Source organism: Psammomys obesus, unplaced genomic scaffold (assembly GCF_907164565.1).
Source record: "Psammomys obesus unplaced genomic scaffold, mPsaObe1.curated_primary_1811, whole genome shotgun sequence".
Classification (NCBI taxonomy): Eukaryota; Metazoa; Chordata; class Mammalia; order Rodentia; family Muridae; genus Psammomys; species Psammomys obesus.
This window is the reverse complement of record NW_026585691.1, coordinates 4126914-4142501: the sequence shown is the minus strand read 5'-3', so window position 1 is coordinate 4142501 and position 15588 is coordinate 4126914.

Here is a 15588-nt window from a genome sequence, read left to right as displayed (position 1 = left end):
AAACACAGCACAGAGGCACAGGCATACACAAACACACACACATACACAGAGGCGAAAGCACACATCCACAGGCACACACAGAAGCGCGCGCACACAAACACACACACACACACACACACACACACACAGGGGGAGGGGGCTGGAGGCTCCCCCAACTTCCCTGGGAGCAGCTGCCTACGGCCTAGCCTGTCCAGTGTGACTTCTCCCTCTCCTGGGAGGAGCCAAGACCTCAGCATGAGGGCCAGGAAGGTGGACCCCTCAGTGCTGACCAGGATCACACATTGCCCTCTCATCTCAGCTGCTGCCCCAGTTTATTTATTTTTTTAATCTTTTCTCCCCCGAGTACTAGGATGAAAGGGAGGGGTTTCTCACGTGCAAGGCAGACAGCCTACAGAGCTATGTCCCCAGCCCTTTAAAAATATTTTAAAACACTCTTTTATTTATCTTGTATGTGTATGAACAAGTATGGACACACTCCTGCCGTGGTGTGTATGTGGAGGTCAGAGACAATTCTGGGAGCGGGTTCTCTCCTTCTGCTCTGTGGGGTCTCAGGAACTGAATTCAGGGCATCAGGCTTGGCAGCAAGAGCCTTAATTCACAGAGACTCTCATGGGCCCTTCCTCCCTGACCCTTTTAAAACTGGCTGAGTGTACACGCTCATGGGAACGCCTGCTTGTGTACCTGAAGCCAACCTTAGGTTTCTTCCTCAATTGCTCTCTAACTTACTTTGAGGCAGGGTCTCTCACTGAGCCTGGGGCTCACAAACCCAGCTATACACACTGGGCAGCAGGACCAGAGAACCTTCCTGCCTCTACCTCCCCAGTGCTAGGCCTCCAGCAATGCGATTCTACCCCAGCTTTTGTACGTGGATGCTGAGCACTGAAAGCGGGTCTTCAGGCCATTGGGCAGGCACCATAACGATTAGCCAGCTCCCCAGCTTCTTTATCCCAGTTTAAGATTTTATTGTGAAACAGGGTCGCATTAATTTATCCCAGCTGGTGCTGAACTCACTCTGTGGGTCAAGATGGCCTTGAACTTGTAGTCCTGCTGTCTCAGCCGCCTGAGTGACTGGGATTACAGGCCTGTGCCACCAGGCCCTGGTTTCTTGCTCTAATCTAAATACCTGTTAGTTGGGTTCTATTTTTGGAATTACATTACTAAGGGAGCTGTTTTCTGTTTCTGGAGTTGGCCTTCAGCAGCTTAGACATGATTGCCTTACCCAGCACCTGACACTTAGTTGTTAAGTAAATGAAGTCTGACTGAACAGAACCAAGCCCCATCAAACAGGCAGAGGACCAAGCACCTCTGAAGGCAAGGATGGGGATTCCTCAGTGGCAGGCCAGAGGGTTTTCCCAGCTCTGAGGGGAGGAGCTCACAGTGCAGGGCCCCTTCCGGGAGACTTCTTAACTCTTGGAACTCTTTTTGTTTTTTGTTTTTTCAGACAGGGTTTCTCTGTAGACCAGGCTGTCCTCGAACTCTCAAAGCTCTTCCTGCCTCCCTGTCTTGAGTGCGGTGCTGGGCGGGACTAAAAGCATGCACCACCACCAAGCAGCTCGTGTTCTGTGGGCCCCTGTTGGCCTCTCGTAGCCACAGTCTTATTTATATGTGTATGTTAAATACATAGCAGTTAGCGGGGCGGTAGTGGTGAATGCCTGTAATCCCAGCACTTGGGAGGCAAAGGCAGGTGGATCTCTATGAGTTCAAGGCCAGCCTGGTCTACAAAGTGAGGCCAGGACTATACAGAGAAACCCTGTCTCAAAAAACAAACAAACAAAACAAAACAAAAAACCCTTGACAATTTTTCTAGTTCTGTTTACTAAAATAAGGAAACAGTTTCTGCCCTCAAAATGTTCCCCTTCTGCTGAAAGCAAATGGCCACAACTTTCCTCTTGCCTCTGAGGTTGGACTAATGGAGAAACTGATCCAGGAACCTATAAGCTTGAAGTATCAGTTCATGTTTCTCAAAGCTGAGTGGGAGGCTGTGGAGTCCCAATGATCCTCTCCTCCTTTGCTACCTAATACAGCTGTTGTGTGCAAAGCAGGGAGTCGCCTGAGGTCTTGCCCTGAAGTGATAAGGCTGAAACTGCCAAAGAGTACAAGGAAAGCGGGGGCATTCCTTCGTCAGGAGTGGAGAGCATCCCCTGGATGAGGCACACACAGCCCAGCCTGCTGGGATTCGAAACAGGAGCCCAGAACAGCTCCCTGCGCATCTGTACTCAAGTGTGATGGAAGGCCTGCCAGGGGAGACAGACATGGGCATAAACCTCTGCGTGAACGATGAATGACTGTGTAAATATACCACTTTTTCTCCATCCGTTCTTCGGTTGAGGGACATCTGGGTTGTTTCCAGTTTCTGGCTGTTAAAAATAAAGCCGCTATGAACATAGCTGAGCAAGTCTCCTTGTGGTATGGTGCAAAATCTTTTGGGAATATGCTCAGGAGTGGTATAGCTGGGTCTTAAGGTAGGGCTATTCTGAATTTTCTAAGAAACCTCCAGATCGATTTCCAAAGTAGTTGTACAGGTTTGCACTCCCAACCAGCAATGGAGGAGTGTTCCATTTGTTCCACATCCTCTCCAGCATGAGCTGTCACTTGAGTTTTTTACCCTAGCCATTCTGAAGGGTATAAGATGGAATCTCAGAGTCATTGTGATTAGCATTTCCCTGACGACTAAGGACATCAAACATTTCTTATTTGTTTTGTTTTTCTTTTTTTATTTTTTATTAATTACAGTTTATTCACTTTGTATCCCCCATAAGCCCCTCCCTCCTCCCCTCCCAGCCCGTCCCTCCCTCCCCCTTCTTCTCGCTTGCCCCTCCCAAGTCCACTGATAGGGGAGGTCCTCCTCTCCTTCCTTCTGATCTTAGTCTATCAGATCCTATCAGGAATGGCTGCATTGTCATCTTCTGTGGCCTGGTAAGGCTGCTTCCCCCTCAGGGGGAGGTGATCAAAGAGCAGGGCAATCAGATTATGTCAGAGGCAGTCCCTCTTCCCATTACTATGGAATGTTTTGTTTTTCTTGAGACAGGGTTTCTCTGTGAAGCCTTGGCTGTCCTGGACTCACTTTGTAGACCAGGCTGGCCTTGAACCCACAGAGATCCTCCTGCCTCTGCTGGTATTACAGGTGTGTGCCATGATGCCAGCTCCTTGAACATTTCTTTAAGTGCTTCTCGGCTATTAGAGTTCCCTCTGCTGAGAAGTCTTTTTTTTTTTTTTTTTTTTTTTTTTTTTTTTTTTAGCTCTGTGCCCCATTTTTTTAATTGGTTATTTGGTTTGTTAGTATTTAATTTCTTGGGTTCTTTATATATATTTTTAATATCAGCCCTCTGTTGGATATAGGGTTGGTGAAGATCCTTTCCCAGTCTGTAGGCAGTCGTTTTGTTCTGCTGACAGTGTCCTTTGCCTTACAGAAGCTTTTCAGTTCCATGAGGTCCCATTTATTGATTGTTGATCTCAGTGCCTGTGCTGTTGGTGCTCTGTTCAGGAAATTGTCTCCTGTTCCAATGAGTTCAAGGCTCTTCCCCACTTTCTCTTCTAATAGACTTAGTATATCCGGTTTTATGTTGAGGCCTTTGATCCACTTGGACTTGAGTTTTATACAGAGTGATGGATATAGACATATTTGCATTCTTCTATATGCAGATATTCAGTTATTACTCAGCTATTAAAAACAATGACATCGCTCTGACTTCTCTCTCCTAGGTACCTCATCCTATTCCCCTTTCTCTCTTCTCTTATGTTCTCCCTCTCTCTCTCTCTCTCTTTCTCTGCCCTCACAGCTCAATACTTCTCTTTGTGCCACAAACAAACAAAACATCATGAAATTTGCAGGTACATGGATGAAACTAGAAAAGAGCATCCTGAGTGAAGTAACTCAGACTCAGAAAAAGAAACATGCTACATACTCAATTACAAGTAGACATTAGCCATAAAGTACAGGACCACCATGCTACAATCCACAGACCCAAAGGAGCTAAGTAACAAGCATGGCTAAGGGAGGGTGCTTGAATCACACTGAGACAGAAAATAAACATCTGGGGTGGATGGAGGGAGGGATGTGGGAGGGAGAGGGATGTGAAGGGGAACAGGAGGGATCAAGCGTGAGAAGCACATTGGGAAAGAGACCTAGGCAAGAAATCTGGAATTGGAGTATGTGAGGGATCATCTCCGGGACAAACTAGAAAACTGGGACAATGGAAACTTCCAGGAATCTATGAGGCGATCCTAGCTAAGACTCCCAGCCATAGGGGATATGGAACATGAAATGGTCACCTCCTGTAATCAGGCAAGACTTCCAATGGAAGTCCTGTACTCCTGGGTCACAGAAGGGTCACAGAACCTTCAACCCACAATTTTTCCTGCCTATAAGAGGTGCAGAGATAAAGGGGGAGCAGAAAGTGAGGAAATGGCCAATGAATGACTGACCCAACTTGACTCCCATGTCATGACAGAGAGCCCACACCCGACACTATTAATAATAATCTGCTGTATTTGCAGACAGGAAGGTAGCATAACTGTCGTCTGAGTGGCTTCACCCAGCAGCTGATGAAAACAGGCAGAGACCCACAGTCAAACATTAGTCGAAGCTTAGGGAATCTCGTGGAAGAGGGGGAGGAAGGATTAAAAGAGCCAGGGAGGTCAAAGACACCAAGAGAAAACCTACAGAATCAACTGACCTGGGCCCGTAAGGGCTTACAGAGACTGAACCACCAGCCAGAGAGCATTCATGAGATTGATGTAAGCCGTGCTACACAAACATAACAGACGTACAGCATGGCCTCGTGTGGGACCTCTAACAGCGCCAGCAGAGGCTGTCTCTGACTCTGTTGCCTGTCTTTGGATCCCTTTCCCCGAACTGGAGAAGATGTGCCCAGTCCTGCTGCAGCTTGATATGCCAAGGTGGGTTGATGCTCATGGGAGGCCTCCACCTCTCTAAGGAGAAGGGAGGGGAGAGGAGGGCAGAGAAGCCTGGAGAGGCACCACCGGGTACCATGAGTGAGGCAACGAGGGTGAAACATATTTAAGTGGTTAGGACTAGTCGGGAGCACGGAGACCACTTTATTTTTTCTTTTAAAAAAAATACTTATTTACCTTCATTTTATGTGCATTCATGTTTTGCCTGCACGTATGTCTATGTGAGAGTGTCAGATCTTGGAGTTACAAACATTCGTGAGCTGCCATGTGGGTGCTGGGATTTGAACCTGGGTCCTCTAGGAAGAGCAGTCAGCACCCTTAACCGCTGAGCCGTCTCTCCAGCCCCAGAGACCACTTTCTTAATGTGCTAAGAGTCTATGGTCTCCCCTAAAGTAGGAGAATTTTAGGCTGCTGACTTGTGGCCCAGAGGGGCTGCAGAGGGCCCTGGGATCCAGCCCTCTCTCCCTGAAAGGACTAGGCTGAGCTGTACGACCTTCAGGTGATGAGGTTGCGACCTACCTGGGCACTTGATTTAGGGCCAGGAATAGGAAGTCACATTCTGCCTGTGTCTGTTCTGTATGTCAGGAGCTTGTTCTGCACGTGGTTTTCTTCACGTTTAATCTTCACGTCCCCGTGAAGTGGGCATCACTATGTCCAATTCACAGATGAGGAGTCAAGGGTCAAGAAGAGAATTGCTTACCCATAGTTATGCTGACACTAAAGGCTGTTGCCAGTGATGTCTAGAACTCATGTCTGCACCTGGGGCTGTAGCGCAGCTGGCAAAGTCCTTGCCCAGCACACCGGAAGCCCTGGTTCTGCATAACGCTGTATGTGCTGCATGCCCTGTGCACATCTGGAATCCTAGCACTGCAATCCTAGGAGGTGGAGCCAGGAGACCCAGGAGTTCAAAGGTCATCTTTGGCTACATAGGGAGGCCAGCCTAGGACAGATGAGACTCCTATCTCAAAAATAAACAAATAATGAAGCAGATTTCCTCCAAAGTATAGTATCATACTGGGCCTCAATTTACCCTTCTGTGAAACTGGTATAATATCTGTGCCACAGATATTGAATAATTCATCATAGTGATTGATTTCTCTTGCTCCTTCTCTTCTCATGCCCCTAGGATGCCAGTGTGCATCTCTCTGGGTGAGGCCACTCTCAGGCACTTCTCGGGACAGTGACCTACTCATCGAGGACACAACCATGACTTTACGTGACCCACATCAGACCGTTCACTGTCTCCTGTTCCTGGCAGTTACATGTCTTCATCCTCTGGTAACTTACCGGATCATCATCTCCCTATTCGAGGGGCGCACTCTTCACGCTCCACAGCCAGGCAGTGAAACCAACATTCGCACACAGATTACAGAGTGAAGAGGAAAACACCCAGCCCGGGGATGGCCTGGGTTCTTTTCCTCTCAGACACGGGAGAGCTGTTGGTCCCACTAGGGTCTGTAAAGCGGCTTCACTGGGCCGCATTAACGGCCTGTTTCTACAAGGCTGCTTCATAGCCCACCCATCCAGCTGGGGTTTGAGTGTAGTCGGTTTAGCTCCCTCACTGTTGAAGAGCCTCGTTTAGCTGTGTTGGGTTAGCAAGCTAAGTGTCAATGATGTCCAACTGTCTTTACTCATTTTGCTGTTTTTGTTTGTTTGTTTGTTATATCTGTTAAAAGACCCAATCACAGCAAGTTTGCAGATCTGATCTCAATTTTGTGGTTCCTCATCCAGGCAGCACCACATTCTAACAAGCACAGCAAATGTTTCCTTAAGGGAGCAGAGGCTGGCTTCCAGACAGCAAAGAGCTGTGGGGCAGAAAAGGGAACTGAAAAATAAATAAATAAATAAATAAATGAATGAATGAATGAATGAATGAATGAATGAATGAATAAATAAATAAATAAATAAATGAATAAATAAATAAATAAATAAATAAATAAATAAATAAATAAATAGATAAATAAATAATGTCGGTTCTTTGAAAGTTACGGTCCCTGTGAAGGTTAAAGCCGGGGAACTGATCATAAAGGCTGACACTTCTTTGGGGAGAAACCTCCCTGCCCCTATCTCTGAGAACACGTTCTTTTAGCTGGTAACTTTGCATAAGTTAATAAGTAAATGCATTGCTTGTCCCCAGCCATTTGGCCCACTCAAGTACAGTATCTATTCTTTTCAGTTTAATAAATAAATATAATTTAAAATTTTTAAAGGGATAGTGCCTGAGGAGTAACAGCCGGGGAATGAATACTTGCACACGTGTACATGAGCAAATGTATATGCACACAACGAGAGCTGGAAACAAGAGCCAATACAAACATATTCGCAATATATTTTATGAAAAATCATTCTCCTTTCTAAGTTTAGGGAAAGAAATGGCATCTCTCCTGTCCAGGAATGGAGAGATGGACTGGTGCTTAAGAGCACATCCTGCTTTTGCAGAGGACCTAAGTTCTATTCCCAGCATGCAAGATGGACCACTTACAACCGCCAGTAACTCTAGCTCCAGGGGATCTGATGCCTCTGAGCTCCTCAAGCACATTCAATCACACACACAATCAAAAATAAATCTTTTTAAAAATTATTATCCGGCTTACTAGATACCAGCTGGACTCTGTGTACCGGTGTTGCCATGTGTGGTTTGGTTGGAGTGCATAGGGAAGAGCTAGCTCTCACAGATCCGTAATTGAAGAGCAGGAATATTTTAATAGCCCCTTCAGGTAATTGTGTATGTGTCATCCAGCCTCTGGAAAACTCCACAGTACACTGACAGAGTACAAACTATTATGAAAATAGTCTTAACCTCACAGCAGACTCCCTGAGAAGGCCTCAGGGACTCTGCTGTTCCCTGGATCACACTTTCAGAACTGCCACCTTGGCAAAATTATTAGACACGGGAAGAGATGGAAACAGCCTCCTGTCTGTCGCCGGTGGTAAGTGAGGCCTCGCACCAAGCAGGTGTCTAAGAGGAAGACAAATGGATGAGCCCGCCTAAGCGCCGAGACAGGAGAGGCAAAGCCAAGTCACCTAGTTTCCTGTTGTGACTTGTGTCACATCAAACCTTCCTCCAGCTGGAGCCTTTTCATTTTCTGAAACACTTGACTTCAGACCAAAGATTAAGAGCCTGCTTCCTGTTTTGAAGTAATGTTTATGCTGCTGCAATACCCCACAAAAGCACAACTCAATAAACATGGGCCTCGGCCTTGGAGGGACTGACAAGTGAAACAATCTTCCCTTACGCTATTTGGAAGCACAAATCTAAAGTGTGTTTGATGTTTAAAGCCGAGCCTTTTTTTACTGGAATAAAAATCTTTTGGGGGCAAAAATAACTAACTAACTAAAAATAAAAATCATTGTCCTTCTTAACTCTAGTTACAAAGTAAAAACAGTGAAGAACTTTCTAGTGCCAAATAGGCCACTGAAATTATCCTCGTCAACACATAATCCTGTGGGTTTAAGGGAAGTTCTGCGAGTGGAACTGTTTCCCAGTGGGCTCCACCCTCCACCAGCCCCAGCCCCACCCCTCACCCACACCCACACTCACACGGCTTCAATGTAGTATGCTCTCTCAGAGTATGGGGACAAATGGCCAAAGAGGTCTGAGCTGGGGCTGGAAAGGTGGCTCAGCAACCAAGAGCACCAGCTGCTCTTTTTAGAGGTCCCTGGTTCACTTCCCAGCACCTACATGGTGGCTCACAACTGTCTGTAAACAGTTCCAGGGGATTGACACATTCTCTGGCCTCCATGGGCACCGGCACACACACGGTGCATATATATACAAGCACACAAAACACTCTTACACATAAAATAAAAGTGAATATATCTGAAGCAAAAAGTCTGAACTAAGAAGAGAGTGCCAAAGGTCACGAGCTGTCCCTGCGCTTACAGGACACATCTATGCTGGTAGCAATACAGGGAGGCCGCATGTATCCAGGCTCTTACCTGGGGGACGTACTAGTGTCCCATCTAGATTGTTCATGTGCTCGTATTAAAAAGTATTTTTGAGAGGCCAGACATCAAGAGTTTCCCTCCAGGTGCTCCTGTTGTTTGATGTCCCTTTGGCTGCACCACCATCCCCGAGACTCCCACTCGCTTCCCTGGTTCAGTTCCTAAGGTGTAGGTAACCAGGAACGAGGCGGTTTCTGTTCAGAGGAAACTCACCCAAAGGAAAGGACTAGAGAGAGAAGGCTTGAGCAGCCACTTACATGCAGTTGAGGAATTCTTGCCTCATTGTTTGAAGCTTTTTAATTATTTGCTCCCCCTCTTCCTCCTTGTCCCTCTGTGATTTTTTTCCAAATGGCTTTGGCTATGTCATGACACAAGTCTGGGGGTGTAGGTTAGTAGACTACTTGGCTAACATCTGCCTGGCTAACATATATATATATATATATACTTTGTGTGTGTGCGAGTGTGTGTGTGTGTACACACCATTCCTGGCTCAAGTATGTACTTTAACTCTATCATAAAACTTCCTCCTGGTTTCTTTCAAAGAAACTGCTGATTGTTCTAAGTAAACTATAAGGATGAAAGGAAAGAGAATTGTGCATTATTGGGGAGGAAGTGAGGAACAAAGAGTCCTTCAGTGATGCCTAAACCTAAGCATACATATGTGCACACACATGTACAATGATCTCTGAAAGGTAGAGAACAAAGCTAATATTGATTCTTCCTTTCAGGAGAAAGTAGAACATACCCTTTATTTTGTTGTATTAAAAATATACATAGCATAGAACGTATGCTGTTGTAACTATTTTAAAATACATAACCCAGTGACTTTTACTACATTCACAGAGCAATGGGATCTTCACTGCTGTCTAACTTCAGGACATCGCCTCACCCTAAAGGAGACCCCTTATTCATGAGAAACCATTTCCTGTTCCCTGCTACCCCTGGCCCCTGGCTACCTGACCTTGCTATACATCTCTATGAAGTTGCCTCTTCTCCATATTTCATAGAAAAACAATGTTACAACGGGTGACCTTTTAAGTGCATGACTTTAATCCCAGCACTGGGGAGGCAGAGGCAGGCTGATCTCTGAGTTTGAGGCCAGCATGGTCTACAGAGTGAGTTCTAGGACTGCAAGATTACACAGAGAAACCCTGTTTTGGAAAATCAAAACCAACCAAACATGTGGCCTTTTATGCCTGGCTTCTGTGGTGGTTTGAATAGGGATGGTCCCCAGAGACTCTCATGTGTTTGGATACTTGGCCATAAGGAGTGACAGTATTAGGAGGTGTGGCCTTGATGGAGGAAGTGTGTCACTGTGGGGTGGGTTTTGAGGTCTCCTATGCCCAAGCTACACCCAGTGCGGCACACAGTCTCCTTCTGCCTGTGAATCAAGTTGTAGAACTCTCAGCAACTTCTCCAGTGCCATATCTGCCTGCATGCTGCTCTTCTTCCTGCCGTGATGATAATGGACTAACCCTCTGAAACTACAAGCCAGCCCCAACTTACATGTTGTCCTCTATGAGAGTTGTCATGGTCATGATGTCTCCTCACAGCAACGAAGCCCTAACTAAGGCAGCTTCCTTCATTTGGCGCGTCTTCTTCAAGATGTGCTTATATTTCGGGCTGTTATTAATTCTTCGTTCTTTGCTAGGGCTGAGTGAGAAATACTGCATTGCGTGGAGAAAATTTGTTTATGGTAGGTGGGTACTGACGTCACAGCGTGCCTGTAGGGGTCTGAGGAGAACCCTCGGGAGTCAGGGCTGCGCTTGCGTGGTCAGGGTTGGCAGCACGCCTCTTTACTCACCGAGCCATCTCGATGGTCTGTGCATCTGCTCATCACTGACGACATTTGGGCCATTTCCAGCTTTAGCTATTGTGATTGGCACCATGAACATTGTGTAGAGCCAAAAACCCTTCAGTGGCCTTCATCGAGTTGCATGTATTACCTAACAACACAAAAGATTGTTTTTAATAAAATAACTAGAGACAAATGCATTACTTGATCACTGCGACTTGTCAGCTCTTCGAGATCATTACTGAATCAACAAATGGGTCTCCTAGGACTTAAGAGAGACTGAAAGGAGTATAAAATAGAATCCAATTTTAAAATAATCCAGTGGCTGCTGAAGCTGCAACTGCGCCCATCATTAAATGTTTCAGAAGCCTTGCCCTGGCGAGCGTGGGAAGGGCTGTGAGAATGTGTTCTTGATCCTTGTTTTTCAAAAAGGGAAAGCGGTAATTAAAGTTGGCTTTACCATGTGATTATGTTGACTTGGTCTGATGCACGGATTCTCCCCGGAGCCCCTGCAGCTCCACAGATGTCCTCTAGGGGGCGGGCCCAGGAGACGCCGAGTCCCCTAAGGAGCTTAGCCAGGGGGAACTGGGCCAGCAAAGCCTTTGCACGGAGAAGACCGGGAAAACACCGTGACGAAGCATCCAGTGCTGGGAGGACACTTGGGAGACGCGTTTCTCAAGCGCTTTATTTTTATAAGCAGGGAGATGGAGAGCCAGAATAGCTGCTGTTGTCACAAACACTGGAGGCAGGAAGTCTGGAACTGTCTGCTATGATGCAACACGCAGTGCGGGGACAGAGACTTCGACAGCCGGGGGTGCGGGGACTGAATGTCGTCTCCCTGTTTTACTAACTTTCTACTTCCGATCCCACCACTTACATGTGTGACCCAGGGCCGGTAACTGAGTCTTTCTAGGTCACGTCAGTATCTGTTTACTGGGTCTACTATCTCCAGATGGCAGACACCTCCTTAAACCTCTGTATCCAGGAAATTCTCAACATATGTTTGCTTGGTGACCTACTATAGTTCTCTCAAGGCCTTGGTTCTGTTGAATAAATGAATCTCTCTCGCTCCCTCTCTCTTCTCCCTTTCCTCTTCCCTCTCCTCCCTCTCCCTCTGCCTCTGCTTTTGAGACAGGGTTTCACTACATAGCTCAGGCTGATCTGACTGCCTCAGCCTTCTGGATTCTGGGATCTGTTGGTTTGCAGCATCCTGCCTGCCCCAAATAAATCTTGAACTTTTATTTGCTGCCTCACATCATCATCTGGGTAGGGGGCTCACATGTCACCACACTGAACCTGAAGCTATCAGATGACAACTTCAGTTAGCTCTCTTCCAGCATGTGGATGTCAGGGACTCAGGTGATTGGCTTGTATCTCCCGGGCTCCGCAGTAAAGCCTTACTGGTGACATTTTCTCATTTGTAGGTTTACCCTGGCAGGGGAAGAGAATGAGAGTTCTGAGTATAAGCACCACAGTTAGGGCCAAAAGCTCCTCTGTGGATCCCACCCTGTTTAGGCTCTGCTGTCTGCCTAAAAGGCATCCTTAGAGCTGTTCCAAAGCCAAAAGGGCCACATCTTCCTTGCCCAACCCTACTCCTGCAATTGGACAGAGCTAGGTTTGGCTGTTTCAGATATCACTGACCCATGGCTATCAAATGCAAAGATTCAACCAACCATGTTTGAATATGTTCCTTTGGGTTTGTGTCTTTTAATTGTAACCAGAATAACTGGAATACATACAATTCTAGGGTCAGAGCACACATCTGTGGTGCTAGGGTGAGAGAAAAGGGAATTCTTTTTGTTGTTATTTGAGACAAGGTCTCTCTGTACAGTCCTGGCTTCCTGGAACCCACAATGTAGACCAGGCTGGCCTCAAACTCACAGAGATCTGCCAGCCTCTGTCTCTTACTTAAAAGAATGTGCTACCATGTCCAGCTGGGAAAGTGGTTCTTAAGAGTGAGAAAGGTGCTCTGTCTTTGCTGTGGTGGCTACCCAACTGTATACATGGGTCAAAATCTATAAACATATGCAATAAGGGAGAGGCGCTTGTTGACTATGGAAAAACAGGAATCACTGAATCCCACCATCCACCATGGAGGTAGTAAATGGCTAATAAATTAAAGCTTTTAAAGTTGGTCTTATCAAACCATATGTTCTCTCTCGTATATGGATTTTACCCTCTAAGTTTTAAAAAAGAACTTATGGGCTGGAGAAATGGCTCAGCGGCTAAGAGCACTGTCTGCTCTGCCAGAGGTCCTGAGTTCAATTTCCAGCAACCACATGGTGGCTCACAGCCGTCTATACTGAGGTCTGATGCCCTCTTTCGGTACGCAGGTGTATATGCAGAGGAGCACTCATACACATAGAACAAACAAATCTTTAAAAGAATTTATTTGGGGGACTAGAGAGATGGCTCCATGGTTAAGAGGACCTGAGTTTGGTTCTCAGCACCCATCTAGGGAGGCTTTCAACCTCCTGTAACTCTAGGGGTGTTCCATGTCTTCTTCTGGTCTTGTGGGCACTTGTACACACATAGTACACAAACATGTATGCTCCGGCCTTCACACACTCACATACTTTTTTGTTTAAGATTGTATTTGTAATTATGTGCGTACATGTGTTCAGGTACCCACAGAGACCAGAAGCGTTGGATATCCTTGGAGCTGGAGTTTCAGGAGGTTGTGAGCCATCACTCCTGCATGCTGGGAACGGAACTGGGGCCCTGTGCAAGAGCAGCTTACGCTCTTAACTGCTGATCCATCTCCGTAGCCCCAAATGTCAGCGTTTTTGTTTGATTCGTTGGCTTGTTTTCTTAATACTTATGGTTGCACCCAGGGCCTCACGTGTGCTCAGCAAATGCCACTAAAGCACAGGCCAGCCCTCTTACCTTCTGATTTTTACATGAGTGTAGTTATGGGGATTGAATGTATGTAAAGGTAATAAACCCAGAAAAGGGCCACTTTAAGGAAGAAGGGTGGGGAGAGTACAGGGTCACGTGACAGAGAAGTAGAAAGACGAATCTGGGGTCAGAAAAGACAGGCAGAATTTGGGAGTGGGGAGGATTAATCCAAAGAAAGAATGTGTGAAATGTATTAAGGAAACCTGCTACTTTTTATGCTGTTTTTTCTTCTTTTTTAAATTTTAAATGATGGGCACTTGGGCCTGTTGGCATACTCATTTAATCCCAGAACTCAGGAGGCAGAAGCAGACATCTCTCTTGTGAGTTAGAGGCTAGCACGGTCTACATAGTAAGTTCCAGGACAGCCAAGTCTACACAGAGAAACCCTGTCTGTGGGTGGGGGTGGGGAGCCAGGGGCAGCTGAGCAAGTGCACGATTTGCTCAGCACTAAGCTCCAGGTCGGGGTGGCTAGCTTTGGCAGAGCTAAAGGCATCGTGTCTGGAATGAACAGGTTTTTCTCTTGTCATAATGCTACTGTGTAACAGCCTTGAACATAGCACTTATATTGTTTTAGCTACCATAAATAATCCAACTGTCCAAGAAAACCATGTAGGTCATATGCAAATATTCCATATGCATATTCCTTAAGGGATTTTAGAGCCTCTATGAAGTTTTACTGGAAAGTTTCTGAAGCTAATCTCCCTCAATCTATGAGGGATGATTTACTATCAACTAAAATGTTTAATGAGAACTGTCATTCATGCCCAGCTATTTGACAGTTATGTAGACTGTCAAACATAGCTCCATAATGTGGTAGTAAATTTATTTTATTCCTCTGCATTATGAAAATCAAGCTATCTTCTCTAAGACTTCATAATTTATACCTTGTATGTAACGACTTAAAAATTAGATTATAGGTCTTAATTCTTGCAGTTCTCTTATTGGAGTAGAATGCAGTGGCGCTAAATCATATAATTTTTTTCATTATATAAAGTGTTGCAGGGCTAGGGAGATGGCTCAGTAGGTAACGTGCTTGCTGTGCAGGCACGAGAACCTTAGATCAGATTTGCAGCACCCATAAAAGCTGGTCGTGGCAACACCAGCTTTTGTAACACCGGTGCTTGGGACACAGAGACAGGCAGATCCTGTGAGCTCACTGGCCAACCGATCTAACCAAAATGGCGAGCTCCAGGTTTAGTGGCAGAGCCTGTCTATAAATAACAAGATAGAGGAGCCTGGAGAGATGGCTCAGTGGTTAGAACACGGCTGCTTTTGCAGAGGACCCAAGTTTGGATCCCAGCACCCACATCAGGCAGTTTACAACCACCTGCAACTCCAGTTCCAGGGGATCTAACAGCCTCTTCGGGCCTCTAAGGACATCTGCATACATGGGCACATGTACAGAGGAGCCTGGCACATACACTCACAAATAAATAAACAGACTATGTAAGTGGAGAGTGGTAGAGAAAGACACCGGCACCTCAGGCTTCCATATGTCTACCAGGCACACTCACAAATAAATAAACAGATATTGCTCTTTTTAAAAAATGTTGCCAGCCAGGCATGGTGGCGCACGCCTTTAATCCCTGCACTCAGGAGGCAGAGGCAGGCAGGTCTCTGTGAGTTTGAGGCCAACCTGGTCTACAAAACAAGTTCCAGGACAGCCAGAGCTACAAGGAGAAACCCTGTCTCTGGAAAAAAAAAAAAAATGTTGCCACAATTTACAAAATGAGGGGAAAGAAATAGAGAAAAGAAGTAAAACCTTTTCACAATCTCATCACCCAAGGACCGTTAGTGTTTCTTGGCAGACTTTTAAACAACTTAAATATATCTTTTTACAAAGCTGAAGTCATGACTTTTCTCTTTAAAAATATGCTTCTTTGCTGCATTATGATGAGATTTGTTCTTCAATCCAACACTTTTTAAGTGCTTATTACACATTTAGCGATGGGGTGCAAGGATCAATTAAACAGTGCTGTACCTTTTTCCTTCCTAGCATTTCAGCTTCATCCATGAATAGAAAGGAGGGCACCCTG